This window comes from Macaca thibetana, chromosome 20 (genome assembly GCF_024542745.1).
Source record: "Macaca thibetana thibetana isolate TM-01 chromosome 20, ASM2454274v1, whole genome shotgun sequence".
NCBI lineage: Eukaryota > Metazoa > Chordata > Mammalia > Primates > Cercopithecidae > Macaca > Macaca thibetana.
Window position 1 is genome coordinate 21,206,447 of NC_065597.1, and position 13,871 is coordinate 21,220,317.

Below are 13,871 nucleotides of genomic sequence, written 5' to 3' on the forward strand. Positions count from 1 at the left end.
AGGGGGCGTACGTTAGGGCTAGTGGGTAAATCCAGCTGTATGCGAGAGTTGGGGACATACATTAGCCCTAGTGGGTAAATCTAGCTGCACCCGAGAGTAGGGGGTATATGTTAGGGCTACTTGGTAAATCCAGTTGCCCCTGAGAGTTGGGGCATATGTTAGGGCTAGTGGGTAAACCCAGCTGCACCCGAGAGTAGGGGCATATGTTAGGGCCAGTGAGTAAATCCAGCTGCACCCAAGAGAGGGGGTATACATGAGTGCTAGTGGGTAAATCCAGCTGCGCACGAGAGTAGGGGTCATACCTTAGGGCTAGCGAGTAAATCCAGCTGCGCCCAAGAGTTGGCGGCATACGTTAGGGCTAGCAGGTAAACCCAGCTGCACCCCAGAGCAGGGGTATACATGAGTCCTAGTGGGTAAATCCAGCAGACGTCCGGGCTGTGCTTGAGGGTGTCATCGAGAGAGAGAAGGTTGATCCGAAGTTAGTAAAGCCTTTAAAAATTAAAAGGCCTGAGATGATGGTAGGGTTTTGAGGTAAGTATAAAAACCTTCTTGTTTTCTACTACTTAAAGCTGAAAACCCCGCTGGGGTTGGCTTTGCTTCTAATATCCTTCTTCCTTTTTGTTTCATAAGTAATTGTCCTGAAGCCTATCAGGATAAATGTATACTGAAAGGTAAATTAATGAGAGAGATGCAGAGAGATAGACACAGAGGAGAGACAGAGGTTCAGAGAAAGAGAGACACAGGGGATGTGGAGACACAGAGGAGGGACAGAAAGACAGAGAGAGAGAGAGAGAGAGAGAGAGAGAGAGAGAAACCTGTCTGGCAGTGTTTTTATTTTTGTGAGGTTTTTAGTGCCTGGCTTTGCATGATGGTGGTGGTGGTGGTCGGGGAGGGGTGCCGATGACTGTTTTTCGCGTTCTCTGACCATTTCTTGCTTAGAAAGGAGGAAATTAGAATTGTTGAGCTATGATTTGTTTTAATCAGAGAGAAATTGTCTAACATAAATCTCTTCGTGAGCCCTGGAAAAGCCCTAAAGCGGCCAGGAAAAAAATATCAATACTTTGCAAAGGAGGAATGATTGTTCCAATTCGTGGCTTAATTGACTTTAAGCCTTAATGAAACTCAGGCCAGAGCGGGCGGTGCACTCCGTGGCTGGGATCCACGGTGAAATCTACATTGGGAGAGGAGGAATTTAGGGTGGTAATTTGGTTCTTTGCTATTGATGAAATTTTCTAATTGACTGGGGCTACTTAATACCAGATAATATTTTTTTTTCTTGCTATAAAGAGAGTAAATTTGTTTTTTCTGACAAACACAGTAATTTATTTTAAATTACAGCTTTTTCTATTGGAAGCATTCATTTATGTTAGATTATTGTTCCCTGAGTGGAATTTCACTGATGCCGTATAATTAAATATAGATTTTTAAAAAAGATAGTATATATTTTAGATGTATAAGTGGATAAACTGGAGGTATGGAAGGTCTTTATTTAAGGAGAATAAATAGTCCACGCCGTCAACACGATGGGCCTTGGAAAGGACTCATTTTGCCTCAGCGAGTTCCTCTTCCGCACCAGGCTCCACTTACGGAAGGACTTCAAAGACTTACTAATGTCATCAGTCTGAAAGGATTGAGCTATAAAAATGTGTTATGAGAGCCTAAGCAACACATCTGGAATTTAGCCTTCCCGGATTCAAATCCTGTTCATGCCACTTACGAAAACCATGCGACTTTCACTTGTTCTTATTGCCTCAGTTTCCTCATCTGTGACTTGGGGATGATAATAGTACTGGGATCACAAAATTTTTGTGAAGATGAACTAAAGTGCTAATGTAAAATGTTCATGATGGTGCCCGACTACTGGCAACGGTACCTAGCGTGTGCTTTGCAAGTGCTGGCAAAAAAAAAAAAAAAAATAATTGCTTGGGGCCCCTCAGTGGTCTGACCCCTGCCTACCTGTCTGGGCTCCTGTTTGGCCCTTCTCTTTCTTGTTCCAACCCTATCAAACTCACTGCTGTTGCCAAAGCTTCCTGTCTGTCTGTGTGTTGGCACAGACTATGTCCTCTGCTTGGAAGGATCTCAGCTAAGCTTGTCCTCCCCACATCTGCCTCTGTATCCTGTGTGTCTCTGCTCAGGGGTGTCTTCCCACAAAGCTTTTCTGGGCTTCTCTTTCCTCTCTCCTGCCCTCCCTCCCTTGTTTTGTTCAGCACATCATTGTCAACCTTCTTCTCTGGGTCAGGTACAGCATTGAGCACCAATGATAGGGCAGTGATAAAGAAAGCAAAGGTTCTTTCCTCCCAAGAGCTCATGGTCCAAGTTTTGTTTTTTAAATATGCATCTATGAGAGCACTGATCGTGTAGTGCATTGATTGTTTGCCTGTGGGTCTCTATATTTAGTCAATAAGCATGTACTGACCCTTTATTCTACGCCAGCCATCCCACTGGACTCTCAGCACATACAGATACACGAGACGTTGTCCTTGCCCTCAAGGAGTCTTAAGTGTGGAGACAGACACGTAAATTAATAGTAATAATAATATCTGCCACCCACTAGGGGTCTATGTGTGTATGTGTTGGGGGCGGAGTGGCTGGGGAGGGAAGCAAGGCCTGGATTATGGCCCAAGCTCAAGAATATTCGGGCAAGAGCAGATGCAATGCCTGTATTTCTCATCACTTTTGGGTGGCATAGGACCAGTTGGTTATGAGCATGAAAGGTTTTCTTTGACTTTGGTGGTCTAGTTAGTGGTTGAGAACATGGATTTTGGAATCAGCCCAGTGGAGGTTAGAATCCTGGCTGCACCATTCCATAGCAGTGTTGTGGATCTCAGACAAGGTGTTCCTGCATGTGCCTCTCTATCTTCCTACAGGAAATGGGGCTATAGCATCCCTGAACCACAGGATGCTTGTCAGGATTAAATGAGATAACAGTGCATGGTTAGTGGCACATGCTCAGTAGCACCTGCCAAGTACCACTCATTGAGCCCAAAGCTCCTGAATGCCACCCCTTCATGCCTTGAACATCCTGGGTTCTAACTTGTCGCAGTACCCCCACCTTTCCTTCTTCCCGTCAACAACTCTTGTGCCCTCCTCAGTGCCAGACAGAGCCTCCTCTGAGTAGATCTGTGTCGTGTTCAAACAAAGCTTTCTTGCTGCAGTATTGGATTTCGTAGGACAGTGACCATTTCCAGAAACCTCTGGTCCATGAGCCAATTTGGAGAAAATTGAATCATTCTCTGTGCCTTTCGGCTTGCATCCTAAAAGCCTGCACAAACACTTTGGGCAGGCTTCAACAACTTCACATCAAGGGCTCAATTGCAGCTCCAATATAAAAACCTTCCCCGTTGCTCTCTGCATGTGAAGCTGGATTCCATGCTTGGCACAGACCTCAGTGCGCACGGTAATGCCTCCTTCCACCATATCAGAAGGTCCTAAGCAGCCAAAGCCACTTAACATGCTCGGCGCTTCTCCATAGGAGGATTTTAAAAAAGCTGGAGCTGTCGGGATCCCAAATGTTCCGTGGCACTTCAGCCAGAGGTAGGATAGGGATTTTGAAGTGTTTGAAGAAGTGTTTTCATATTCAAATTTACGGGGCCGGGCTGGGCTGGGGTAGGCAAGGGTCAGACTGTAGCGATTCGCTTGGTGTTTTCTCATGATGCCGGAGAAAATGACCTCATTATCACCATGCTCACATTCGCCTTAGCCAGGACCCCTCTGTAGAAGTAATTGTGAATTTAGTGACCGACAGTCGTAAGGGTTTTATGATTTGTGGAGGATTTATATGTGAAGGAAAATGGATGAATTAAAAATATTAAACAGCTTAACCAGCACCCACATGGATGAATCACTGAGATCTATTTTTTCCCCCTTTATACTATAAACATATGGCATGAATTTTCTGCTCTCATTACAGATGCTGAGAGAAGGCAAAGACAAATATTTATATTACATTCATGTTTTACAGTAAAAACACTGTTCGGTTTGTTTATACAGTTCCACTGTTACGGTTTTTATGGTCGGTAATGAAACCACTGTAAAACCGAGTCTGGGTTATATAGCAGATGCGATAAGGCCTCATAGTCAGGGAGATGTCTGCAAAGGAATCGTTGATGTCACGTGTACAGGATCAACAATGGAATTATGTGTTAGGACAGTCTAAGTTATGCTGTAATAACAAACAACCTCAAAATCTCTGGGGCTTGAAACAACAAAGGTTTATTTCTTGCTCATAGTGTATTTTCATCATGAGTTGCTTGGAGGGCTCCGTGAAATGGGGCTCTCGCTCAGCCACCGGGGCCCACAGAGCAGCCTGCACTGCTGGATGTCGTGACAGCGGAAGACAGGGACATGCTGACTCTTGCTCCGGCTCGGAGGCGACTCTTGCCATCTCTGCTCACATTCCGTTGGCCAAAGCAAGTCTCAGGGCCAAGGAGTGAGCAGTGGGTAGGGTGAGGTGTGTGTGCACAAACCCACCATATGTGCACAGAAGGAGGCTGAGAACTGGACTATCAGAGAACAGCCAAAGATTTCTTTCCACGGTCATGTCAAGCCTTTTTGTTGTTATTTAACTGAGACTCTATTTTTAATGCAACATGGAATCAGAAGAATATAGAACAGGCGTCAAAGACCCTCCTGCCTCTGTAACCGCACTGTTTAAAATTGATGAGACTCTGTCTTCATTTGAAGATGATCTGATAGGAAGGATTCACAGCTTTCCCCAACAATGCGCCACAGTGCATACAAATCCTCGAAGCTGCAGAACTTTTTCAAGTTGAACTGTGAACTGTAATTTTTTTTTAAAGTAAGTTTACACGTAGAAGCTCATTGGTAGAGAGCTTTAGATATATTATCCCCCAGGGTGGTGCCTCCTGTCAGCATAAAGTAGGCATGAAATGCTGGAGAATATGCATTCATTCAAAGGAAATAAAAAGGTGCAATTATGAAAACCTCTTGAAGTGACTTTTTATTTATTTTTTTATTTTTAGACAGAATCTTGCTCTGTTGCCCAGGCTGGATGGCACGATCTCGGCTCACTGCAGTCTCCACCTCCCGGGTTCAAGTGGTTCTCCTGCCTCGGCCTCCCGAGTAGCTGGGATTACAGGCACCCACCAGCATGCCCAGCTAATGTTTGTATTTTTAATAGAGATGGGGTTTCACCATGTTGGCCAGGCTGGTCTTGAACTCCTGACCTCAGGTGATCCACCCACCTCAGCCTCCCAAAGTGTTGAGATTACAGGTGTGAGCCAGCGCGCCCGGCCTCAAAGTGACTTTAACAGCAACTTAAAGGGGGTACCTGGCTCTGCCCCCTTCCGTATGGTAGCCACTGGCCATGTGTGGCAGTTGAGAGCTTGAAATGTAGCTGGTCCAGATGGAAATGAGCTGTTGATGTAAAATAAAATGGCTACCAAGTTTCAGACAGTATAAAGAAAATATTCAATTAACATTTTTATATCAGTTCCATGCTGAAATAATATTTGGGACATACCAGGTTAAATAAAATATCATTGAAGTTCATTTAATCTGTTTCTTTTTACCTTTTTTTTTAACACGGCTACTAGAAAGGCTAACATTATGTAGGTGACCCTTTATTTTCATCAGACATTGCTGATCTAGAGGGTAACCACTGGAGAGAGAAAAAGTACAATTTGGTGTTTTTCTCGTAAATCCTTAATTGCTAGAACTCACAGTTTAACCTGACAGTTGGTCAGTTGATATCCTTTGACTTGTTGAAATTTCTACTTTGCATTTGTCTCTTAAAAAGCTTTATTTTAGGCCGGATGCAGTGACTCATGCCTGTAACGCCAGCACTTTGGGAGGCTGAGGCAGGTGGATCACTTGAGGTCAGGAGTTTGAGACCAGCCCGGCCAATATGGCGAAACCCTCTCTCTACTCAAAATACAAAAAGTTAGCTGGGCATGGTTGCACATGCCTGTAATCCCAGCTACTCAGGAGGCTGAGGTAGGAGAATTCCTGGAACTCAGGAGGCAGAGGTTGCAGTGAGCCAAGATCACGCCACTGCACTCCAGCTTGGGTGACAAAGCGAGACCCTGTCTCAAAAGAAAAATAAATAAAGTTTTGTTTTAAAATAATTTTAGATTCTCATAGAAGTTGTGAATAATAGTATAGAGGGTTCTGGGTACCCTTAACTCAGCTTCCCCAGTGATAATCACAGCATAACAATCAAGTCTGGGAAATTGACATTGGCATGATAATATTAACCAACTACAGATTTTATCCGAGTTCCGCTAGTGTTTGCATGTACTCATTTGTGTGTGGCTCTGTGTGTGTGTGTGTGTGTGTGTGTGTGTGTGTGTGTGTGTAGTTCTATGAAAAGTTACCACATATATACGTTTGGGTTACCAACATCACAGTCAGGATACAGAACTGTCCCATCTCCCCAAAGAAACACCCTTTACCTTAGTTTTTATTCTTTGAGTTATATCTTAACCAGGTTAACTGAGGGTAAATGTTTTAGGCAAGTTAGTAGCAAATGATGCTCTTGGTTCCTTATCTGTCTTTTTATTCATCCAACGCACCTTTCACACATGGCTGAGTTATGCCAGGCTTTGCAAGAGGTGCCAGGTAGGTACAAAGAAAAGAGGACTGCACTCAAGGAACTTAGTCTTTGAGGCCAAGCACGGCAGCTCCCGCCTGTAATCCTAGCACTTTGGGAGGCTGACAAAGGCAGATCGCTTGACGTCAGGAGTTCTAGACCAGCCTAGCCAACATAGCGAAACCAGTCTGTACTAAAAATGCAAAAAATTAGCTGGCCATGGTGGTGCACACCTGCAGTCCCAGCTACTCGGGAGGCTGAGGCAGGAGAATTTCTTGAACTGGGGAAGCAGAGATTGCAGTGAGCCGAGATTGCGCCACTGCACTCCAGCCTGGTCCACACACACAGTGAGACTCTGAGACATCAAGACTCTGTCCCAAGAAAAAGACGCAAAGGAACTCAGTCTTTGGAGGGTTACAGAAACAGTTTCACTAGAAGGTGTGACATTGCGTAACAGAAATCTGTCCCTTGACCTGCCAAAGAGAAGAAAATAGCACAGAATCTTTTCTGCAGGTTTCAGGACCCATGTCTCTTGTCCTTCCTTTACCTTAACTTGAGCAGGGCAAGAATGGTTCAAGCCACATTAGAAAGCAGTGACTTTCTCACCCAACTTTAAAGGAGAAAGGTAAAATACAGTGGATTCTAGAGATTTCAGTGACGTAATAGGTGTTTCCCAGGCATTAAGACCTCGTAAGGTTTCCATTTCCATTAGGCATTATGGATGCATTCCAAGAATTTAATTACTATAACATCACTTCATTCGTTGTAATTCCTCACTAGGGTTATGAGAACTTGGGAGTGTGTGGTTTCTTAGTTGATTAAAAGGTACTTGCTATGGTTTTCTAACTAGCTATTTTACATGAAATTTAGTACTTGTCAATGTGTATTAAATCAATACAGTTAAATTTATCAAAGTGGTGAGAAGAGTTTACATCCGAACATTATGAATAGATTGCTAGCCTCAGCTGGGCGCGGTGGCTCACACCTGTGATCCCAGCACTTTGGGAGGCCGAGGCAGGCAGATCACAAGGTCAGGAGATTGAGACCATCCTGGCTAACACAGTGAAACCCATCTCTACTAAAAATAAAAAAAAAAATTAACTGGGCCATGGAGACGGGTGCCTGTAGTCCCAGCTACTCGGGAGGCTGAGGCAGGAGAATGGCGTGAACCTGGGAGGCGGAGCTTGCAGTGAGCCGAGATCGTGCCACTGCACTCCAGCCTGGGCGACAGAGCAAGACTCCGTCTCCAAACAAACAAACAAACAAACAAACAAAAAAGAATAGATTGCTTGCCTCAGTTGGGAAAAAATAAAGTTTTAAGGCTCTAGAATTGGAGTGACAGGGCTTTACTTGAAAAATCCCAGAATAGTAGGACCATCATTTAGAAGTTTCGTGAAGATAATATTAGGGAAAAATGACAGCAAATGTTACTTTACAGACACTAAACTCTGGGCCATGTGATATGACCCAGGCTGGAAAATCACTGGTTTACATAAAGGTATTGGCAGACCCATGGATGTTAAGATCCTTCGTGGATACTGGGGAGAAATGACAGGCCTTTTGAAATCGTTATCAGTGATTTTCCCTGGGATCACTGGAAAGAATACCCGTGTTTGACAAGATATGACACATGCTCTGTTTTGATTCTGCGTCTGACTAACAGAAAAGATTAGTGAAGATCAGAGTCTGCTATAAAGTTATTGAAGCAGGGTACAAGGAACAGGGGAAGGGAATGGGGCTGAGGAGGAGAATGGGGGAAGGGGGCAGCAAGGCAAAAGTTGGAGGTGCAGGCAGAGGCGAGGTCATGCCAGAGACCCGACCTTCCTGTTGAAGCCAGTGTTTGATCCAAGCTGTGCCTGAGAGCATGCAGCTCATTTGGAGGGGGGAGTTGCAAGTCATGGGTTCGGGTCCGAGCCAAGCCGGAAACAGGAGAAAGTGTGGCTTCTCAGGACTAGGAATACGTAGATTCCAGAGGTGGCGTGGGCATGGGGCACAATGTGACAGGTTAATAGCAAGATCTTCAGGGCTGCAGCTCACCTGTGCCGTGGTGGCCTCCAGGAGACCCTTCTTGCTGTAGCCCCGCCCTGAGAGGTTTCGCTTCCCATTGCCTCTTGGTAGCCATGGGGCACTTTTGCTGCTCTGATGATGTAAGATGGAGATTGTCCTTGTCTCCATCTCTCTCTCTATTGGTGCAGGCCCATGAGGGATGTCAAAGTCTGTATGTCTTTGTAATAATGCTGGATCATTTGTCTACCTTCAGAGACAACTGAAGACAGTTTTAAGTGAAACCACACAGAGGGTGTATACAATTGGGGCAAGAGCTCTGAAAGTCTGTTTTTGAGAAAGAGAAGAGATCAATTAGTTAACAACCAGTGGCTATGATAATAAGGGCACCTAAACAAATCCTTCTTTTGTATTTTATTTATTTATTCATTTTTGAGATGAAGTCTGGCTCTGTCGCCCAGGCTGGAGTGCAATGGTGTGATCTCGGCTCACTGAAACCTCTGCCTCCTAAGTTGAAGTGATTCTTCTGGCTCAGCCTCCCAAGTAGGTGGGATTACAGGTGCCTGCCACCATGCTTAGCTAATTTTTGTATGTTTAGTAGAGACGGGGTTTCACCATGTTTGTCAGGCTAGTCCTGAACTCCTGACCTCAAGTGATCCACCAGCCTGGGCTTCCCAAAGTGCTGGGATTACAGGAATGAACCACCACACTCGGCTCAAATCCTTCTTACTTTTCCTCAAGAACTCACTTCCCACCCAAACCCTTCACACTGTGGCAGCTGTTATCTCGTCCAGCACGTCTGTCCACACTTGGTATTAATAGCTTCATCTTAGGAACTTTGAAAGTGAGGAGGGCGGTGGTAATTTGCATGAACTAATTTGGGCCAGTTATGGTCCATTACACTCTCACTGACGTGGTTGGTGCTAAGATGGGCACTTGGCTTAAGCCAGACCAGTCCCTAGCCGGTGGAGAAGGTGCAGTCTCTTATCTGAGGGCCTAGGAGGTGCAGGGATATTTATATGGGCTGCTAGCAGCCTAGTTTCCTGCCACAAGGAGACAGTAAGGAAGCTGAAGTCAGCCTGAGATGAGAGAGAGAGAGCAAAGCAGTTCTTTTGGCCAACTTGACCCCTGATCTTGAAATATTGTGGAACTAATAAATCCCCCTTTTTGTTGGGGCATGTTTTGGCTGGGTTTCTGTCACCTGCAACCAAATCGTTCCTATCCAGTATACCTGGTGACTCTCTGGCCTCCGACGGCTATGCCTGCTGGATACTCTTATTGTCGGTGTCTCCTCCACTAACCCCGTGATGGCTGCACTGCATATCCCTTCCAGCCAACTCTATTGTAGACATATATTCGCAGGGTGAGTTGGGCCCCAGGTAGAGTGATTTGGCTCAGATCCTGCATCCTTTCAGGGGCTGACTGTAATCACACTGGTATGGCAAGGAGAAAGTATATTGGATTTCAGAGTCAAAACCACTTGGTATGAAACCCAGCTCATTTTCTAAGTGGATGTCCAACTTGAGCCAAACAATTAATCTTGGAGATGATGTTGCATACTTCATAGAGTTGTGAAGTTGACTGTGATAATGGAGAATGCTGTACAGGGTGCCTTCCATGTCATGGGTTCGCTGTACCTTAGTTCCCATTACATCATCCTCCCAATCCCCATTTGTTGGTGTTTTTTGGGACCCAGGGTATCAGTCATCTGATCAGATCACTGTGTGACTTTCTCAAGGACCTTTACTTGAGTCTTGAACCTCTGGTCCAAAATGTCCACATACCAGCTTTATGGTGGCTTGTGTCATTCTCCATCCCCTGGTTAAGAAAAAGTCTATTTTATGAGCCCTCTTTCCAACCCCAGTGATGAGGACTGGATTGGGCAAGATGATGCTGCTGGACCACTGGATCCAGCTGGACCGCTGGACCTCGGAGCCCCTGGAGCCTCCCAAGGCCAAGCCCACCAGCCACACACACCTTTGTGAGAATCAAGAAAATATGTCCCCTCCTCCTGGGGCCCACATCTCCTTCACATGGGCACCCAGTCTGGTGAACAGGGTGCAGGCTGGAATGCAGCCCTATCTTGTTCTTGGACCATTGAGCTACTAAGTTAGAGCAACCAGGCTTGGGAATCTTTCTTTAATCATAGGTAGGAAAGGCAAAAAAACATACAAAATAGCATCGTCATGAGTTTCTACTATATTTGTTCGGGCTTTGAAAAATATACCGCCAAAATATATCAATGTGTGGTGCCAATGTTTTAGGAAGTTGCATTTACCAAATCTTGGATACCTGTTTTGTACATATTATAGATAGCATCCCGTGTGAATATGTTAATTCCTTTTTATGAGTTTCAGTCTTTTTCCCCCTCCTGTACATGATTTCTGTTTTATAGTTCCAGTTTGGTGGAATTAACATAGATTTCCCACATGGGGAAGGTTTTGGGTGAGGATTTAGAGCAAGGCAGGTTCTTGATCCTCGGAAGACATTCTTATCTGAGGGGGGATTTGAGAATGGCATTGCAGAGTGGGAGGCGCTGCTATGTGGAAAAATGAACTGGAATAATTATTAGAACAGTTCTCAGAATTTACAGGATATTTGATCATAGGAGTAACTTTACTGAGGAGCGGTGGATGGAATGCCTGTACTTGGAATATTTTAAAATTAATCTACTTTCATTAGACTGAAAGTGTGACACACAGAGAACACTAAAATTGGATGAGGCACTATCTGGAATCATACAAAGAATGACAAAGATGAGGTTATCCATTTTGTTTCTAGGCAAGTTAGTTAGCCTCTCTGTGTTTCTATTTCTTTGTTTATAAAAGAGGGACAAAAATAGGACCCATTACTATCCAGGTGATGAGATCATTCATACCCCAAATCTCAGCATAATGCAATATACTCATGTCACAAATCTGCATAGGTACCCCCTGAATCTGAAATAAAAGTTGAAATTATTAAAAAAGAAAACCAAGGCCAGGTACGGTGGCTCATGCCTGTAATCCCAGCACTTTTGGGATGCTGAAGCAGGTGGATCACCTGAGGTCAGGAGTTCGAGACGAGTCTGGCCAACATGGCAAAACCCCGTCTTTATTAAAAATTCAAAAATTAGTCAACCTTGTTGGCACGTGCCTGAAGGCCCAGCTACTTCGGAGGCTGAGGCAGGAGAATCACTTGAATCCAGTAGGCGGAGGTTGCAGAGAGCTGAGATCGCACCACTGCACTCCAGCCTAGGTGACAGACTGAGACTCTGTCAAAAAAAAAAAAAAAAGAAAAGAAAGCAAAAACAAATGGATCCATATCCCTGGGTTGTTGAGGAAATATGGGAATGTATGTGGCACACATTACAGTGCCTGGCATACAATAAGCACTTTGTCATGTTACTGGTGTCTTCTTACCATTGTTGTCTTACTGGTGACCATTTGAAATGCTGAAGCTTTATTATTACAGATAATGGTGGATATAGTCTCTTCCTTGTTTATTTTTTGACAGTATCTTTTTAAAAAACTTTATTAGGTGAGAACTTACTTGTTACAGGTCTAGTGCTGTTATAGTTGAATGTTTTGAATTATGTAACCTACATTAAATATAAAGCTATGACTTGAATTTTGTGGTTAAAAATTTTCTTAGTTGATTGACAAGGACGGCATATTAGCCAGCTTTTGCTGCAGTAACAAGCAGCCCCAGACTCTCGAGGGCTCGCAAAAACAAAAGTATGTTTGTTTGCTCATAACACATGTGGCTGAGGTTTGGCTGTGGCTCTACAGTCTCAGATGGGCTTTCTTGGGCTCAGCTTCTCACAGCTTCTCCTCGAAGGGTCCAGGCTGTAGGAGATGTCATCAGGGCCTGCAGAGGGCAAAACCTCACAGAGGCTTCTGTTCATACATTGTGGTACCTCATGTCTGTGTCTTATTGTCAAAAAATCAATGGCAGTAGCCAAGACCAACAGCAGTGGGGCAGGAAAGTGTATTCTGCCCACAGGAAAGCGAGGCAAAGGCAGGGAGGGAATAATTGTGAACAAAGAATTCACTTGACAAAGATAATTTTGTTGATACGGTTACCACTTGCCTTTCAGTAAAATAGCGCTTCACAAGTTTGTTTAACGTTTTATTTCAAGCTCCCAGAAACAGCTAACGCCACAAACATACATGTTGAAAATTTCAAAAGGGAAAAAAGAAAAGAAAGGTACATCTGAGTCAGGAAAACATTAACCAGTCTTATTTCTGAGAATCAAACCAGTGGTCCTTCCAGCGACCAGTCACCCCATTAACCACCCATTAATGGCACAAGTAGGAAGTGCCAGCTCAGAGTCCCCGAAAGAGGTATCCAGATTTATGGCTCATCCCAGACTTCTCTGATCGAGGCTGTTTTCCCTCTAGATGCCTTAGTCAATCAGTAATTAATTTGAAATCCAAAGTTTCATTAAGTGTTATTGAGTTCTTGCACGCTGACATTTGTAGTGCTATATTTCTTTGAAATCACAAACCATTTTTCATACTGTCGTTTGCATATTTTAACAGAAAAGATTGCGGTTCTGGTATAAATGACCCAGTTTTCTGGATATATTTACTTGAATGTCATAAACTTATTATCCTTCTCTTCCACTTCATTGCTTTTCTGCCTTTCTGAAGTATTTTGAAATCATATTTAAAACATCATTATAGCCTCTGAATTCTATCTAAAGTATAAATAAATTTTACCGGGTGACTGTTTTCAAAACAATACCAAGAAGCTGGTCTTATTTAGATCTGGTCTTATATCATTGAAATATCATTAGAATTCTTATGGAAAATATGTTTTGGCTGTTTAGAGGATGCTAGGGGCTGGAAGTGAGAAGGTAGCAACACCATATGGATATGTGAATATAGATGCTTACATGAAGAAGGGCAGACTTAGCCAAAACTAATTTGGGATTTTTGTTTGTCTGAATTGTTGGAGGGTAGGTAAATGAGAGTACAGACATATCCTTTTGAAATTTAATTTAATTTTTTAAAACAATATATGTCTCTTTGGAGTCAGGGAGTTTGTTACAGTGATTTTTTGTAGACAGGTTTATTGGAACTGCTTAGTAGGTGATAGGTTTTCCTTTCTTTTAATTCAAAAATAAGATTGGCTGGGCTTGGTGTCTCACACCTGTAATCTCTGCACTTTGGGAGACTCAGGCGGGTGGATCGCCTGAGGTCAGGAGTTCGAGACCAGCCTGGCCAACATGGTGGAACCTTGTTTCTATTAAAAATACAAAAATTAGCTGGGCGTGGTGGCGGGCACCTGTAATCCCAGCTACTCGGGATGCTGAGGTGGGAGAATTGCTTGA

General features: G+C 43.9%; 1 protein-coding gene across 8 annotated transcripts in view; it reads left to right on the forward strand.

Moving 5' to 3' along the window:
• WWOX (WW domain containing oxidoreductase) overlaps positions 1-13,871 on the forward strand; it is a 1,132,972-nt gene that overhangs the window by 79,092 nt on the left and 1,040,009 nt on the right. The window lies entirely within an intron of this gene.